Source organism: Vulpes lagopus, chromosome 5 (genome assembly GCF_018345385.1).
Source record: "Vulpes lagopus strain Blue_001 chromosome 5, ASM1834538v1, whole genome shotgun sequence".
NCBI lineage: Eukaryota > Metazoa > Chordata > Mammalia > Carnivora > Canidae > Vulpes > Vulpes lagopus.
The window spans coordinates 26,610,088-26,627,410 of record NC_054828.1 but is presented as its reverse complement, the minus strand read 5'-3'; the positions used below and the strand labels follow the sequence as shown (position 1 = coordinate 26,627,410).

At 37.5% G+C, this 17,323-nt stretch overlaps 1 protein-coding gene across 4 annotated transcripts in view; it reads right to left on the bottom strand.

Annotated features, from left to right (window-relative positions):
• The window catches only part of AFF3 (AF4/FMR2 family member 3), a 564,761-nt gene that overhangs the window by 347,053 nt on the left and 200,385 nt on the right, over positions 1-17,323 (bottom strand). The gene's annotated exons all lie outside the window — the stretch shown is intronic.

The following is a 17,323-nucleotide window of genomic DNA, read 5'->3' as shown; positions in this document are numbered from 1 at the left end:
TTGAACAAATAAGTAAGGGGAGGTGGGTGGGGGCATTGGGTGATGGGAATTAAGGAGGGCACATGAGGAGATGAACACTGGGTGTTATATGATATTTTGGCAAATTGAGTTGAAATAAAAAAGTAAATATATTATGATAATAGGAATAAGGCTTTTCAATAGAAGAAAAGGGAATTATAAGTGCAGAAAGAGAGAATGCTAGAATGAATCCTGTGGAACTGGATTAGAATTAGAGATGTCAATATGATCTCTGATTTTTGTTGGAGAGAAGGGTAGATATATATGTGGAAGATAAACATTAGATAGATACCTAGGTATCTAATATTGATAGTATGTGTGTTTGTAATGTATATACATATGTAACATATATACTAGCATATGCACATATGATTTTTTTCTGAATCATTTGAGAATAAGTAGCAGGCATGTATACAGAGAGAGAGAAAATGTATATGTGTTTACGACCTTTTTCCAATTAAAAAGCCTAGAAGCAACAACATCCAAGTAGCAATGAGCACACATAGTACCCAGATCTTGGTTTCTAAATACCATGACTTCAATAAAAGGAGCCAGGGCTCCCTCCTTAGAGAAATGGCTGATTCCAGAACTAAGGTTGAGGAATTAAAAAATTATTCTAGGACATCTTGCTGTACCAGAGAAAAGGAATAATGGGGGAAAAGGGGAATATGCCAAGTGGAAACAAGCCAGCTTCTTGGGAATCTGACTGACCATATCTGGGATAATTTGAGCATTAAAATAATGAGAATAGGGAATCCGTAGGTGGCGCAGCGGTTTGGCGCCTGCCTTTGGCCCAGGGCGCAATCCTGGAGACCCGGGATCGAATCCCACGTCGGGCTCCTGGTGCATGGAGCCTGCTTCTCCCTCTGCCTGTGTCTCTGCCTCTCTCTCTCTCTCTCTGTGTGTGTGACTATCATAAAAAAAATCTTAAAATAATGTTAATAATCCATTATAACCTACTAAGTAAAATAAAAATCCATGAGTCCACACTGATTGTATTAATAAATAAGGTAGAAGGGAAAGCTCTTCCTTACATAGGAATGTCAACTAATAAATATAGGAGTAATTACACAATTAGCAAAACCACTGTTTGGCAAACACCACTAAAATAAATGACTCAGGCAAGAATCATCAATGGATGCTAAAACTAGTGAGTGAAAGCTTCATAAGAAATAAAATGTCTACAGAGTCTCAAAGATATTTATTGATAATACTTATTAAAAACTTTAATGGAGAAAAAAACTGACAGGTACTACCTTAACCAAGTGAGTATGTTTACATCATCAGTAATGAGACAAGTCAATATCATGAGCCCCTGAGCATGATGTTTTGAGATGAATCAGCATTTCTCTTATGGCATTCCTGCCAAAAAAAAAAAAAAATGCAAAACTTGAATCTAATCATTGGAAGACATTAAACCTAAATTGAGAAATAGTTTATAAACTAGGCTCTGGCCCTCAAAAATGTCAAGACTGTAAGAGCAAAAACACAAACAAACAAACAAAAAGAGCCTAAGAAATAATGCATATTGAAGGAGTCTAAAGAGGCATATCAACTAAATGCAGTGGATGATCTTGAATTGGACCCTGGATCAGGGAAAGAAAAGAGACAGTAACACAATTTGAGAAAGTAAAAGAAGGTCTACAGATTATAGTACAGCATTAATGTTAATCTCCTAATTTTGATTAATGTACTATGAGTAGGTAAGAGAATGCTCTTGCTTTTTAAGAAAATACACACTAAATTATTTAGAAAAAAATGAGCTTTGTGTCTGCACTGTTTCCTCAAGTGGTTCAGAAAAATTATATGTATATATGCGAAAGCCATATATCTTATATTATACACACGTACAAGGAGCAAGGAGAAAAGGAAAAGAGAAAAATAATGTGATCAAGTATTAACATTTGAGAAACCCAAATAAAAGGTACAGGGAGGGATCCCTGGGTGGCGCAGCGGTTTGGCTCCTGCCTTTGGCCCAGGGCGCGATCCTGGAGACCCGGGATCGAATCCCACGTCGGGCTCCCGGTGCATGGAGCCTGCTTCTCCCTCTGCCTGTGTCTCTGCCCCTCTCTCTCTCTCTCTCTCTCTCTCTCTCTATGACTATCATAAATAAATAAAAATAAAAAAAAAAAGGTACAGGGAATACTTTGACTCTCCTCGCAACTTTTCAGCATAAAATTACTTCAAAATAAGTGTATTAAAATTATATAGGTATGAAATGATGAAAAGTATTGGCTTAATGGAACAGATTAATTAAAATATTATATATTAACTTCTAACGGCAATTACACAAAAAAATAGAGCCACATGTATCAGTAGGGATGTATTAAGTGAAAAAGGCAAGTTCACATGTCATGAACAGTACAGTATCATTTATGTAATTTAAAATATATAGGTGAAACATTACTATGTTATTTGCAATTCTTAATTTTTAAACATGGGTACCCACATTTTCATTTTGCACTGAGCCTCATAAGTTATGCAGCCCCACAAGTTGTTAAAACTTTCTTTCATAAAAAATAACTAAAATAAATTAGCTATATCTGGACAGCATATACCCAGGTGTTTACTGGGTTATTCTATGTACTTCACAGTATTTCAATATTTTTTTCAAGTTAAAAAGAATCTTTTCACAAGTTCATCTTATGACACTAATATAGCTTGTGGTGAAAAAAACACAACAATAACAACCCTATATTCAGCATTGCAAAGTTGGGTTGCCCTAAAGTTCAGTTTAAAAGAGAAGCTGTCTACAAGAACACTCTTCCCTTGCCCAAATCCTTTGCATTTACTTCTCTGCTTAAACATTACCTCTTCAAAAGTTTTCTTTCACTACTTCATCTACAACTCCTCCTTTCCTTCTCAGTCCATCACTCCATCCCCTCACTCTGTTTTATCATAGCACTTACTCTGAAATCCTATAATTTATTTATGTAGTCATGCTATATTATATTCTCCTTCATTAGAATATAAATCCTAGGAGCTCTGTATTCCTTGTTCCTTCCATATTTCTGACACCTGAAAAAGGACTTGGCACATAGCAAGTGTCTAATGTCCATTAAAAAAGAAATTTAAAATGAGGGACAGAGACAACGATAAAGATTTGCAGACATAGAGAAAGACCCAAAAGTATCCATGCTTTTGTAACCACCCCGGGGTAAGATTTTCTAAGAGCTTGCAGGATGCACTAAGTGTGCAAACACAGACTTGAAGGAAGCTGGGGACACCCTAATCCTTGGAAATCACATTCTCCAATCATGCCCTTAGAAAACATATCTTGGCAACAGTCCTAAACAGAATTATGAACTACCTCTTTAGGCACAGCAGTGTCTCTGAGTCGTCAATTCTGGTCACTTCAAATCTTCATTTCAAGGTGGCCCTGCAAGTCTACAAGGTCAAGGCAAAGACTGCAAAGGCAAGGGCCTGACACCTAATGCCACCTCTGCAAGACTAGAAATCTCTACAACATGTGCACTTCTGTGTGTCTCTGCTCTTGTTCATGCTACATCTAGTTTTTTAGATGCCTGATCTCCAAAGCTTGACTTGAGCTTCCCTTCAGAAAACGTGCCCTAAGGACTGCAGCCCATTGTGTAGTCAGGGTTCTGGAAGATTGAGTAAGCAAGGACCTGGAAGATGAGAGTTTAACACAGGGATTATTTACACACTCCATTGCAGGGGGCTGGAACTGTAGGCTAGTGCAGCACTCTGCCTAAGGTTAGGCACAAAAGGGGTAATGACTGCTCCTTGGCCTGAAAGGTCAGAGCCCAGAGGGTGATAACAGGGGCCATAGCAGGGAGAGGAGATAGGACCTGACTGTCCTTCCTCCCTCTGATCTCCTCACTGGCTGAGCTCAACCAGAGGCCAGAGGATAGGAAAGCCTGATGCACTACTTACAGGCACTTCTCTAGCACAAAACGGCTGGGAGAAGAGGTGAGAGTAGATCTGGGACAGGCATATAGAAGAAACTGAATACTGACAATTATTTCTGTGTTCTAGACACTGATAACAAAGGATGTACAATTATATCCTCTCTTGTTAGAGTTCAACCCTTGTTTCCTGTGTGCCAGCCTTGTCTTTTTCAGCTAGACTCTAAGCTCTTCAGGGGAAGGGATCATATATTATTCTTCCTGCATTCCCTAAAGAGATTATCATATAATCATATATCATACCAAATAATCACAATAATTTAGTGATCCTATGAGAGATTACTAAACAGGCTGTCAGATTTTCTGATATTAAAAATGACCTAAAAGCATCACAATTTATGATACTCTGATTATATGTGATCAGTATCTATCTCATTAACAGAAGCCAGAATTCTGGAGCAACTCATACACATTTCTGCATAAGATACAACATAACCTAGTAAAAAAAGTAAATGATGAAAGTAGTTCACTAACAAGAAAACTGCATTATCTGCCTTACAAAAAGCATGAAAAAAAAATTCTGTTGGTTATTTATTACTTGGTCATTATATGAAAATATTACAGAAATAAAAACCTTAGGAGGAGGAAAAAATCCTAACAAATTCTTATAGGACTGAATAGTAATATGCTAATGCACAATCAATTCTGATGCAAAAAAAAGGGGAAAGAAAAAAACCCCAGCTATTCTCTTTCAGTGTCGTTTTCTAAAGGGAATAAATAATTTACTGTTCCTTCAACCAAGCAATTGTCTCCTATTATCTGAAAAATATATTCTGGTTGCAGTTACAAAAAATAGCGTTTTTTTCCCCCCTGGCTTGCCCGTTACATTGCTGTATATCTTTTGATTATGAGCATGATAACTCAGAAGTCATAAAGAAAAGTTTTTGAAACACCAACATCTTGCTTTGGTGACAACAAGGAAAAGGCTATCAACCCAAAGCTTGAAACATCCTGGAAATATCTTGGGCATTTAAGATAACTTAGAATAATTTAAAGTAGATTAGTTATACATTGCATTTCACGTCCTTAAAAATCTACTAATGAACATCACCCTGACCCCCATTCCTCATGCTTTAGACACTCTGGGGGTCAGAATTACTGACCATACATACTCAACGTTCCACTTGTGCCTTTTACAAAAAATGGTACCACTATCTGGGTTTGGAAAGCCAGAGGTATTTTTAATCCTACTCATTATTGTTATTGCTGTATAATATTCATTAGGTTATTGTCGGTTTTTATGAATATAGACAACAATCATTAATTACCAGTAGCAGTATAAAACCATTTCACTGCACTGTAATGTTTTCCCCCATTAAGGACATGGATGAAAAACATTTGGGGCACCTAATTCTTTTATGGAAGATCCAAGAGCATAACACTATTAATGTTTATCTCTTAAATATAATTACCATATTTCCCATATCAATGCCCACAGCCGAACGCAGCAATTAAAATGAGATGTATAATTTTCATGTTTTGAATGAATTTAATTGTGTGAAGATCTGTTCTTGCCCTCCTATACATACCTTTCAGGAGGCATTCCTTTGCCAATTCTAGAATGGGTTATAGAATATGGGATGGTTCCTTCTACAAAATTAGCCAATCCCCTGGGCAGCTGCTACCAAGACCAGACAGCTATTCCTGTTCAAATCATTTTAGATCTAACAGGCAAACTTTACTCATTTTTGAAAACTAGGATCAAGTTCAATTTACCCACAATATATTATAAAACAATTATTCCTTATTTAAAAAGATTTCATACTAATTATTCTCTTTTTCCCCTTACTAATTGTAATTCCTTTAAAGCAAAGGTTAAAAGTAATAGCATTCCCCAAATTAAACCCAAAGAAAGTAAAACACAGAAAATAATACAAATTAATGAGACAGAAAACTGACAAAAAAAATTAGCAAAGCCAGAATTGGATTCTTTAAGAAGATTGATAAAATTGATAACCACTTACAAATACCAATCAAGATTTGGAAAAAAGAAAAGATAGAAAACAGAAATGATCAATCTTAAGAATAAAAGGGTGGACATAATACAGATTGTATAAAAATTAAAAGCATAATGAAAAGATATAAACAATTTTATGTCAACAAATTTGACTATATATGAAATAGGCAAGTTCCTAAAACACAACTTACCAAAATTGACACAAGAAGAGATAGAAAATCTAAAGAGCTCTATATCCATTAAAGAAATTGAATTTGTAATTAAACAATTTTCTAAAAGAAAACTCCAGGACTAAATCTATCCACTGTTAAATTCTTCCAAGAATTAATAAAAGAGATAATATCAATCATATACAATCTTTTAGAAGACAAAGGAAAGAATACTTCCCAAGGTATCCTGTGACGTCATTATGATCCTGGTATCAAAACCAATCTGAAACTAATGATGTCCTATATGTTGGCTAATTGAATTTAAATTTTGAAAAAAAAACAAACACATTATAAGAAAAGAAAGTTACAGAGCAAAATCCCTCATGAACATCAATGTAAAGGAAAAAAAACTTTAACAAAATGTTACTACATCACCTAGAAACATAAAGAGGAAAATACACCATAATCAAGTAGAGCTTATTCTAGGAATTAATGGTTGGAAATTAATTAATGTAGTTTCTTATACTAACACATTAAGGGGGGATTTATATGGTCATTTCAGTAGATACAGAGAAAGCAGTTGACACATCCATTTACGTTAAATACATACCCTACTTATGCAACATGGATTTATGTAAGAATATTTCACCAAGCTAGGAATAGAAAATAACTTCCTCAGCCTGTAATGGACATCAAAAAAAGGAAAGTCTATAGCTAACCACACTTAACAGTGAAATATTAAATGTTTCTCCCTAAGGTTGGGAACAAGAACAATAAAGTATAATGTATACTCTTACCACTTCTATTCAACATTTACTGAAGGTTCTAGCCATAGCAATCAGACAAGCAAGAGAAATAAAAGGTATATAGACCAAAAAGACAGCAGCAAAACTACCTTTATTCAGCACTGACATATTATGTATACATAAAAAGTCAGGATAAACCTAACAAGAGAACTACTAGATCTGATAAACGAATTTAGCTAAACGAATTCTGCTAAACGAAGTTAGCAATGTTGTAAGATATGAAGTATTTACAATAAAAAAGGCTAAAAACACTATTTACACAAGTATCAAAAATATCAAGTACTTGGGGATAAATTTAATAAAAGTCATGTAAGATCTAAAACACTGCTGAAAGAAGCTAAAGAAGACCTAAATAAGTAAAAATATATATGACAAATGCAGACATTGAAAAACTCAATATTGTGAAGAGGTCAATTCTCCTCATATTGATCAAGAAATTCAATACAATTACAGTCAAAGTCCCAGCAGTCTTTTGTTAAAAGGCACAAAATTAAAATTTAAATTTAAAAAATTAAAATAAAAAAATTAAAAGAAAAGGCACAGAATCATGGACCCAACATTAAAGCTACAACAAACAAGTTACTAGAGACTCTGAAAAGAATACACCACCTCTGTTACGGCTCATTCTTCCCAATAATCCATAATCTCAGTCGAATCATGATGAAAATGTCAGATACACCAAATTGAGGGCTACTCTACAAAACCTCTCGAGTAGTCTTCAAAAGTGTCAAGGTCATAAAAGATGAGAAAAGGCTGAGGAATTATCAGAGACCAGAGAACTCTAAGGAATCACGACAACTAAGGGCAATGTGGTGTCCTGGGCTGGATCCTGAACAAAGACAATAAGGGAAAAACTGGTGAGATCTGAACAGAGTCAGTACATCATATATCGTACTGACATTAATTTCTTAATTTTGACAATTGTACAATGGTTGTGGAAGATGTTAACGTCAGGGATAGTTGGGTAAGGGGTACACAGGCACTCAATGCACCATCTTTGCAACTTTCCTGTAAATTTAAAATTACTTCAAAATAAAAAGGTTTTAAAGTGTTATTAGAACAAAGTATAAATATATTCATGAAGGTGAAACAGACAAAGATTGTTCAGAATAGGAATTTTTCTTAGCAGTAAATGTAAAAAGAACAAAAATGATAACTGATAACTTGGATTTCATCACAATTAAAAATGTGATGAAAAAAGTATGACAAGAGAGAAAAAAAAAAAAAAAAAAAAAAAAGTATGACAAGAGAATAAACAAGAAAGCCACAGAATGGAAGAATCTGCAATGCAATCTGAAAAGTGACTTCTATCTAGTACATAAGAAGCACTCTGGTACCTAATAAACAATAATAACAATAATAACAGCATAAGAAAAGGCAAAAGACATGGAGAGAGTCACTTGATGAATGATGTTTAAACAAATTGTCAATAAGCACGTGGAAGAGTGCTCAACATCATTTCTATTTGGGGAATGCAGATTAAAGCCATAATGAGATACCAACAGTCACCCACTAAAATGATTAAATGAAAAAGACAACCACCGCCAAATGTTGAGGAGGATTGTGCAATACCAAAATTCTTCAGTGTTCTTGGTCAAATATGGTAAAATCACTTTGGAAATCTCTTGCAGCTTTTTTTTTTTTAAGATTTTATTTATTGATTGATGAGAGACACAGAGAGAGAGAAAGAGGCAGAGACACAGGCAGAGGGAGAAGCAGGCTCCATGCAGGGAGCCCGATGTGGGACTCGATCCAGAGTCTCCAGGATCACGCCCCTGGCTGAAGGTGGCGCTAAACCTCTGAGCCACTGGGGCTGCCCTCTCTTGCAGCTTCTTAAAGTTAAACATAATCTACTCTACAACTTATCAATTCCACTCCTAGGTGTTTATACAAAAGAAATCAAACCATAGGTCTGTAAAAGTTCTGTACTACAATGTCCATAGCTGTTTTATTCATAATGACCCAAACCTACAAATAGCCTAGATTTCTATTAAAGTATCAGCCTACTGTGATATATTCATATAGTGGATTCCTACACAATAAGTGTGGGGGAGGAGGAACACTGATGCAGGCAACAAAATCAATGAATCTCAAAAATACTATGTTGAGGGGGAGAAAGCTAGAAATTAAAAGTACATACTGTATGATCCCATTTCTACAAAATTCTAGAGTGGGTAAAATAATAAGATCAAGGCTTGCTTCTGGGGGCCATGGGAACTGACTGGAAGGGAGGCCTGGAGATGATGCCTTTAGCCTTTGCATTTATCAAAACTGAAAGGTAACTGATCATTCCACTGCATGCGAATTGTACCTCAATTAAAGAAAAAGGTAACACAGTTCCTAAGAATTAAGAACCATTATAGGTTCTTGAGTTAACATGTTTTTTCCTTTATGCCTAGAGTCTTTCTTACCTCTGGGGATGAAAGAAGCCTTTTTCGTAGTTCCAGTCCTTTGGCCACTTCTCATGAAATGGTGGTAAATATTTTAGCCCAGACTGTTGGAGTTTTCAGCTAGGGCAAGTTACTGCTCTACCAGGTGTCCTTGAAACACTTCCCAAATGTAATATAGTATATTCATGCACGTGCTATTCACTCCCAAAACACCCATCCAGAGCATCAACCTCATAAATGTTTCATATTTTATAAACTTAAAAAAAAAAAAAAACAGGGTTGCCCTGGTGGCCCAGCGGTTTGGCGCCGCCTTCAGCCAGGGGTGTGATCCTGGAGACCCGGGATCGAGTCCCACATCAAGCTCCCTGCATAGAGCCTGCTTCTCTCCCTCTCTCTCTGCCTGTGTCTCTGCCTCTCTTTCTGTCTGTCATGAATAAATAAATAAAATCTTAAAAAAAAAACAAAAACAGAGTTTCACCATCACCCCTCCCTTGGAAGAGGGAAAATACCATGCCAATACAGTATGTTTAAGCAAACTTTTCTTGCTTAAAACAGTATGTTTTACCATGCCAAATACAGTATGGGTTTTTTTTAGTTTTTTTCTGAGGTTTTTTTTTTTTTAAGATTTAATTTATTTATTCTTGAGACATAGGCAGAGAGAAGCAGACTTTCCACAGGGAGCCTGATACGGGATTTGATCCCAACACCCCGGGATCACAATCTGAGCCGAAGACAGATGCTCCACACTGAGCCACCCTGGTGCCCTTAAATACAGTATGTTTAAGCAAACTTTTCTTCATCCCACAGGAAGCATGACAGTAACCTAGCTCCATTTTAGATAGGATAATATAGGGGAAATCTGAAGATAAGATAAAACTGGAGCTGAGTAACCTCGATCTACCAGGATCTTCTCACAGTGCCATCTCTTCCAAATGCCAAATTGCTCAAAGTTAAATGGCTCCTTAGGGAGTTACAGGATTTTGCATACAAAGGACTTTGGTCTGAACATTTGTGATGCTTACCAGAGTACTGATTGTCAATTTCTAGATATAAGCTTTCAATGCTAAAAAGCATATGGAATATCTGGAAAGAAATACGCTTTGGGCTTAAGAATCAGCAAGTACTTTATTTCACATTCTACCCAAGTATTCTCAAGAGCCACAGCTACGAGTTCTATAAATTTAGAAGTTAACTTGTATTGTTGCAAAAGGAACATTTATTTTTATTTAATATTTATTTATTTATTTATTTATTTATTTATTTATTTATTTATTCACGTAGACAGAGAGAGAGAGAGAGGCAGAGATAGAAGCAGACTCCATGCAGGGAGCCCGACGTGGGACTCAATCCCGGGACTCCAGGATTGTGCCCTGGGCCAAAGGCAGGCGCCAAACCGCTGAGCCACCCAGGGATCCCCAAAAGGAACATTTAAAGATGACTAGGATCTTCTGAATTCTAGTTGGTGGAAAAGTGAGGTCTGATGAATTCATTCAAAAGAGAGAAAGCACGTAGTGACAATAGATGTATGGCATTTGAGCATATCTACTATGCTGACTGTAAATCATTTGAATCAGATATTTTAAAGGACTTGTTCCATAGTTCTTTTGCAATAAAAACTCAATCTTGCTTTGGGAAAAACATTCCCAAAATAGGAAATTTCTCATCCTTAGTTTCTGAGATTTGTGTGGCCTAAAAAAAAGGAGGCGGGGATGATCCACCCCAGTATGCGTGTTCTAAGCATATTAAATGTGTTTTTTGCCTCTATAAAATCACACCATAGAATTCACTTTTAATGTTGTACTTCTCAGAGTTACAATTAAACCAAGGTAAAGACTAAAATCAATAACGGCTGCATAGGAGGAGTAAGCAAGTCCTGCTTTAAGAAACATCTCTGCTTTTGGACTATAGAATGGGCAAGAGAGAATTCCAGCAGTCAGTTTCATGTAGGGAGTGTGCTTATCTATGAATCACCTTACTGGATATGACCCTCATAAGAAAATCAGAATCTTACCCAATTCAGGCTATTCTCTGTAGGTTTGTTATAACATTCTTCCCTTAAGCTTTCCTATCCTGTCCTTCCTCTAACAAGTACCAATGAACAAACCTTTGTGCTCTACATTGGGCTGAGGATTGAGGAAGTTTCTTTCTCCTCATAAGACATGCCTCAGGGACTTAGGATTTTTGGAAAGAAAACACACAGGTATACACAACACACACAGACAATAATGCAATTCCTCCCCCTTCAGCTACCACAAATCTTACATATTATTCAAGGTTCTACTTGGGCATCGTTTCCTTTGAGTTGCTTTCTTAGAGGTTCCAAAGAAATCAACCTTCCTACTCACATCACAACTGTGTCTCTCTTATAGCTCTTACTTGATCCTGCTATGATCTATAATATACTGTCCATCTCTATTCCTCTTTGAATTCTTCCCACAGTGCTTACTACAGCACCATGTATGCAGGCAGTGTCACTAAATAAGAGTTCAATTCCTGGCCTTTTCATTTAAGTTGGGAATATGGAAGAAGATGGTCATTACCAGGAAGGTGAAGAGGTGAATATCCTTCTTGCATTACTATCACTGTTCCTCAGTCTGCCATATCATGTAACCCAAACTTCACTCTACTTTAGCTTATTGCTATAAATTCAACATTAATCTGGCAAAAATAGCAACATCAGGAGGTCATTCTATCACATGCTATGTTTCAGATTTAGAAACTATTAAACTGACACATAAAACCCAAAATGCTACTTTATCAACTTAATTTTCCCATGTCCACACACTACAAAAAGGAATTTCTATTTTAGAACTACACCATCAAATGCAAATGGCTAAGGTTTTTATTGTTAATATTATTGTTATTACAGATTTTCTTTCCTTTTGTGCTCATACCGATTCAGTCAAATTTACTTCAGGCTTGGCACAGATGATCAAACTGTTTTCTTCAAGCTCAATAATATTTTCCTACAAAATACATTTTATTAATATAGAGAAATGTAAGCCATCCCAAGGAGTGATTCTCACTACCCCAGAGCATGATCTAGGAATTTATGTCTGTTGCTTTTGATCTTCTTGAGGTCAAGGACCACATATTAATATCTTGTGTTTTCGGCAGATAGCACTGCACCTGGTACCTAGTCAGTACTCAATCCAAGTTTACAGAATGGATGCCCTACATTTTCTCTTGGGCAGATGAAAAGACAATTGAAAAATGAAGAAAGTGTGCTGGAATCTCAGCCTTCCTTTCTGTGCCTCTCCAGGGGCCCAGTCCCTGCCATCTCCGAGGCTGTGCTGATAGACTGAGCAGTTCGTAAGTCAAGCACAGATGGAGGAGGGCAGGGTGCAGGACATGCATAGAACAAGACTAGAAACCCCAGACCCTGGCATCAGCTTAGCAACAGAAGACACACAGTAAACAGCCTATATTATTCCAAAGCCACAAGCTGAGCTTCCATTCCCAGGGAACTGCTTTATTATCAGCGAATAAACCAAGGTCTCACAACTATGGATCAGGAGCTGATAATGTCTCTTTTATGCTACAGGCAACCATGGAGTCATTTAATTAATATCTGCCAAGGCTAGATGATGGATGGAAATGAATCACTATATTGTACACCTGAAACTAATATCATACTGCAATGTTAAAAACACGAGAATTAAACTAAACTAAGCCAAACTAAACCAAAATAAACATAAAGACAACCTGAAAAAAATATATCTGCAAAGGTTGCTCATAGGAAAATGAAGTCATCATTTATACATTTGGTAAACATTTATTGGGCCCCAATTCAACTGTGTGAGGAGTTGAGGATACAAAAATCAATAATTCGCAGTCCCCAGTCTTCTTGGAGTAATCTGCCATGGGGACACAGTCATAACTTAAATCAATAAGTAGGAGACCAGACCCCAAATACATAAGCCTGGAGAAGAAACACAGCCAGTGATAGCAAGACAGCAAAGCCCCAACACATTGGTACCAAGCACAAAAGGAATTTAAACAGCACTACTGAGTCCACCTGCCACTCTCTGCAATAAACACACATGCCCAGAGTGCACACATGCCCAGAGTGCATGTATAGCCAGAGCCAGAGACCTGCTGCTCCACGTTCAGGTGCAAGTTCTTTATGCTTCTCATTTTCCCACTCTGAGCTCATTCTATTATTTAAAGATACATAAGTTTTCATACAGCAAAATCCCTAAAGCCATACCACCCACTTCACACATTATTAATTTACACATACACTGAGGACTAGATACATTAGAACAGGTCTCAACTGTTCTTTGTGGGAGATTTAGGGTTCTCAAGGACAGTTTTTATCTCATACTCCAACTTTGAATCTAGTGGCTCCCCACTGTATGTACAAAGTGCTTCAGACACACAGGACCTGGATGAAGGAGCAAGTGTGATGTGCCTGCAGGGCTGAAGTGGATCAAAAATGATCTACGCTTTTATTATGCAACAACTTGCTTCAAAAACACCATGTACACTTGACAATGCTTCCAACAATCTTTTCCTAGGAACCTGATTTTATTCCTTTGCATATATTAATACATCAACAATTAAAAATGAAATTTTGCCTACAAAGGTAAATCTCCAAGTAACCTAAAGAAAAGCGTCACAGCCCATATGCTAATCCTGCTTAATTTCTACTAAGTTTCCTAGCTGCTCCTCTGGTCTCATACAGGCTCAGGGCATAAGCTGATATGCAAGGTGATACTGGAATTCTTTTGAGAGTAGATCCCTGTCTCCTTGAAGGAAAGGTGAAAGCTGTGTCTCTCATCTCTCAACTTCTCATCATGCCCCTACTTGTGCAAAGCAGTGCCTGCTTAGAGGTCAAAAGCTAGAAGGAGATGAGTAATTAAACAATTTTCCAAGGGTCTGCAAATGAGCCAGAAGCAATCCAGCACCTCTCCAGAGCTCTAAACCTTAAAAATACTAACGTGTCCTAATCAGAGAACCATGAATGTATATTGAGAAACCACAGAGCATGTGGGAGGCTATTTCATGCTTCAGAGCCCACAAAGCTATTGTGGGACAGATGTACTAATATGGGAAAGAAAATTAAAGTTTAAGGCTAAATAACTTCATGAAAACCTCAGAATGGTAGCTAAATAGCATTATGTAAGTCCTTTTAATATGCACGACATGAAGCCAGGGATCCTTCTTTGAATATAAGTTTCCGAAGTCTCTTTGTCCTATAAATATTTGCAAGTGGAGGCTGATATTTATAGGTCATCTTCACAGAACATACTCACCTAATTATATTTATATAACGAGAACAAGCTGGACTTTGTTTGCCAGTATGGGCTGGAACTTGAAAGCCACCACCGATAAAAGAATCTTCCTTCAAAAGCTAAGTAATGTATCTGCATAAACTAAGTTGAGTCACTCTTTTTTTTTTTTTTTTACCTTATCACTTCAGGTAAATAAGGCCAGTCCTACTCATTCTTCAATAGGAAACCCAGAAAGAAGCCAGAAAATGAGTTAGAGTTCCACAGGCAGGCCTTAGCGATTTGCTGGGTAAGGTGATATCACCGCTGTGGTTTGTGATGGCTCCAACCTCAATTCATTTGAACAAGGAACTGCATCATCCCAGCTCTAAGGGACCTGTCAAATTAGTGTGCAGTCCGTTCAGATCAACTCTCTTGGAGTTGCCACAGCCTTTAACTAGAAGAACTTTCATCACAAAACACCTTGCACAGCAGTGCCTACATATAAATCACATATACGCCGCAGAAACCAAACTTTCAGGACTTGGATTAAATGCTGTATATTAAAGCCAGTTTTTAGAAAAGCACAAAAAATAACTTAGACAAAGTTTAATACGTTTCAGGCTATGATTTACGAAATGAGGGGATCCCTGGGTAGCTCAGCGGTTTGGCGCCTGCCTTCAGCTCAGGGCGTGATCCTGGGGTCCCGAGATCGAATCCCACATCTGCTTCTCCCTCTGCCCGTGTCTCTGCCTCTCTCTCTCTCTCTCTCTCATGAATAAATAAATAAAATCTTAAAAAAAAAAGAGGGACAACTGGGTGGCTCAGTGGTTCAGTGTCTGCCTTCGGCCCAGGGCGTGATCCTGGAGGCCCGGGATCAAGTCCCACGTCGGGCTCCCTGCATGGAGCCTGCTTCTCCCTCTGCCTGTGTCTCTGCCTCTCTCTCTGTGTCTCTCATGAATAAATAAATAAAATCTTTATAAAAAAAAAAAAGAAAAAAAAAAAAAAGAAATGGCATGGGTAAATGTCAATAAAAAGTTTACTAAGGATCACAAAACTCACAACCAACACAGATTACATAATAAAAATTGTCTGTGCAGGGATCCCTGGGTGGCGCAGAGGTTTGGCGCCTGCCTTTGGCCCAGGGCGCGATCCTGGAGACCCGGGATCGAATCCCACGTCAGGCTCCCGGTGCATGGAGCCTGCTTCTTCCTCCGCCTGTGTCTCTGCCTCTCTCTCTCTCTCTCTGTGACTATCATAAATAAATAAAAATTAAAAAAAAAAAATTTAAAAAAAAAATTGTGCATCAACTCCATTTGAGAAGAAAAAAGGACACATCGCTTCATCTCATCATGAAGTATGACCAACTACCTCCTTCAGTATAACTTCATGTTACTTTAGCTGACCTCGGTTATTTTTTTTTTAAGATTTTATTTATTTACTCATGAGAGACACAGAGAAAGAGAGGCAGAGACACAGGCAGAGGGAGAAGCAAGCTCCATGCAGGGAGCCCGATGTGGGACTCAATCCCAGGACTCCAGGATCACACCCTAAGCCAAAAGCAGACACTTAACTGCTGAGCCACCTAGGCGTCCCAGACCTCGGTTATTTTTTAAAAAATAAATTTGGTTTCTTTTTCCTCAGGACTTGTCATATGAATCATCTGAAAAAGCCACCTTACTTAAAGCATATCTTTTTGCAGAAAAATGTCCTCTTGGAATAAAGCATTTTCTGACATCACATTGCATTGCCCTTACTTGATTTAAGCTCATACTATAATAAAGTAAAAAGAAATTCAAAAATGTTAAAATAAATATGTTTTGAGTATAACATTTTTCAACCAAAATAGCTTGAAAATAGCATTTCCAAACAAATGAAAAGGCTGTGATGCCAACAAATATCTGAGAATGAGCATCATTTTAAAATACAGTTTGACATGTTTAGTGAAGGAGAACCAAGGGTAAATTCATTATCATGCATTTAGAATTTTTATTTTATTTAAATGAACATCTGACTTCTTTTTATGTTTCAAATTCAGGAAAGCAGAAAATCCCAAGATATTAAAATAAAGTATTTTCTGGATTATACAGAGATTGCCATAGACCTGCACACTAGCATCTCTCTAAACTTTAAGAAACTCTTGACTCTAGGTTAAGAGAAAGGCAGAGACATAGGCAGAGGGAGAAGCAGGCTCCATGCAGGGAGCCCGATGTGGGACTCGATCCCGGGACGCCAGGATCACGACCTGGGCCAAAGGTAGGCACTAAACCACTGAGCCACCCAGGCGTCCCTCAAAGTGTTGATTAATGCTCATACTTGCTATGCAAATCCATGAGACGGGGGGGGGTGGGGGGTGGGGGGGGTGGGGGGGGTGGGGGGGGTAGTGGGGTGGTGGTGTGTGTGAGCAGCCTAAGGGCTTTTATATTTCTTTAAAGCATTTAGCCACTGACAGGTTAAGTTTACCACTGGGACCCAGGAAGTTAGCCCCAAAACACAAGTTCAAATATATGTACTTTCTAATGTATGGTTCTCAAGGACATGTTCCATTTCTACATGGCTTTAATGAGACCTGAGCGCTGTCCATTTATAATGGCTCCCACAGCACATCTGGGGGTGATTTAGTAACTTGCCTAAGCTTTTACAATACTACGGTTCCAACAACCAACAGTTTAAGATTTAGAACTGGAATTCATATGGAAGAGGGTTTAAAGTCACAGTATGACTCTTTGCTTTTTAAGACTTTACGACATCACAGAAGGTTCATGATTTTAAGACAGGGAATAAGCATAGATTATCATGACCTTAGGATCAGTTTCTTTATCACAAAATCAACAACATGGTAAAATAAAAAATAATGGCATACT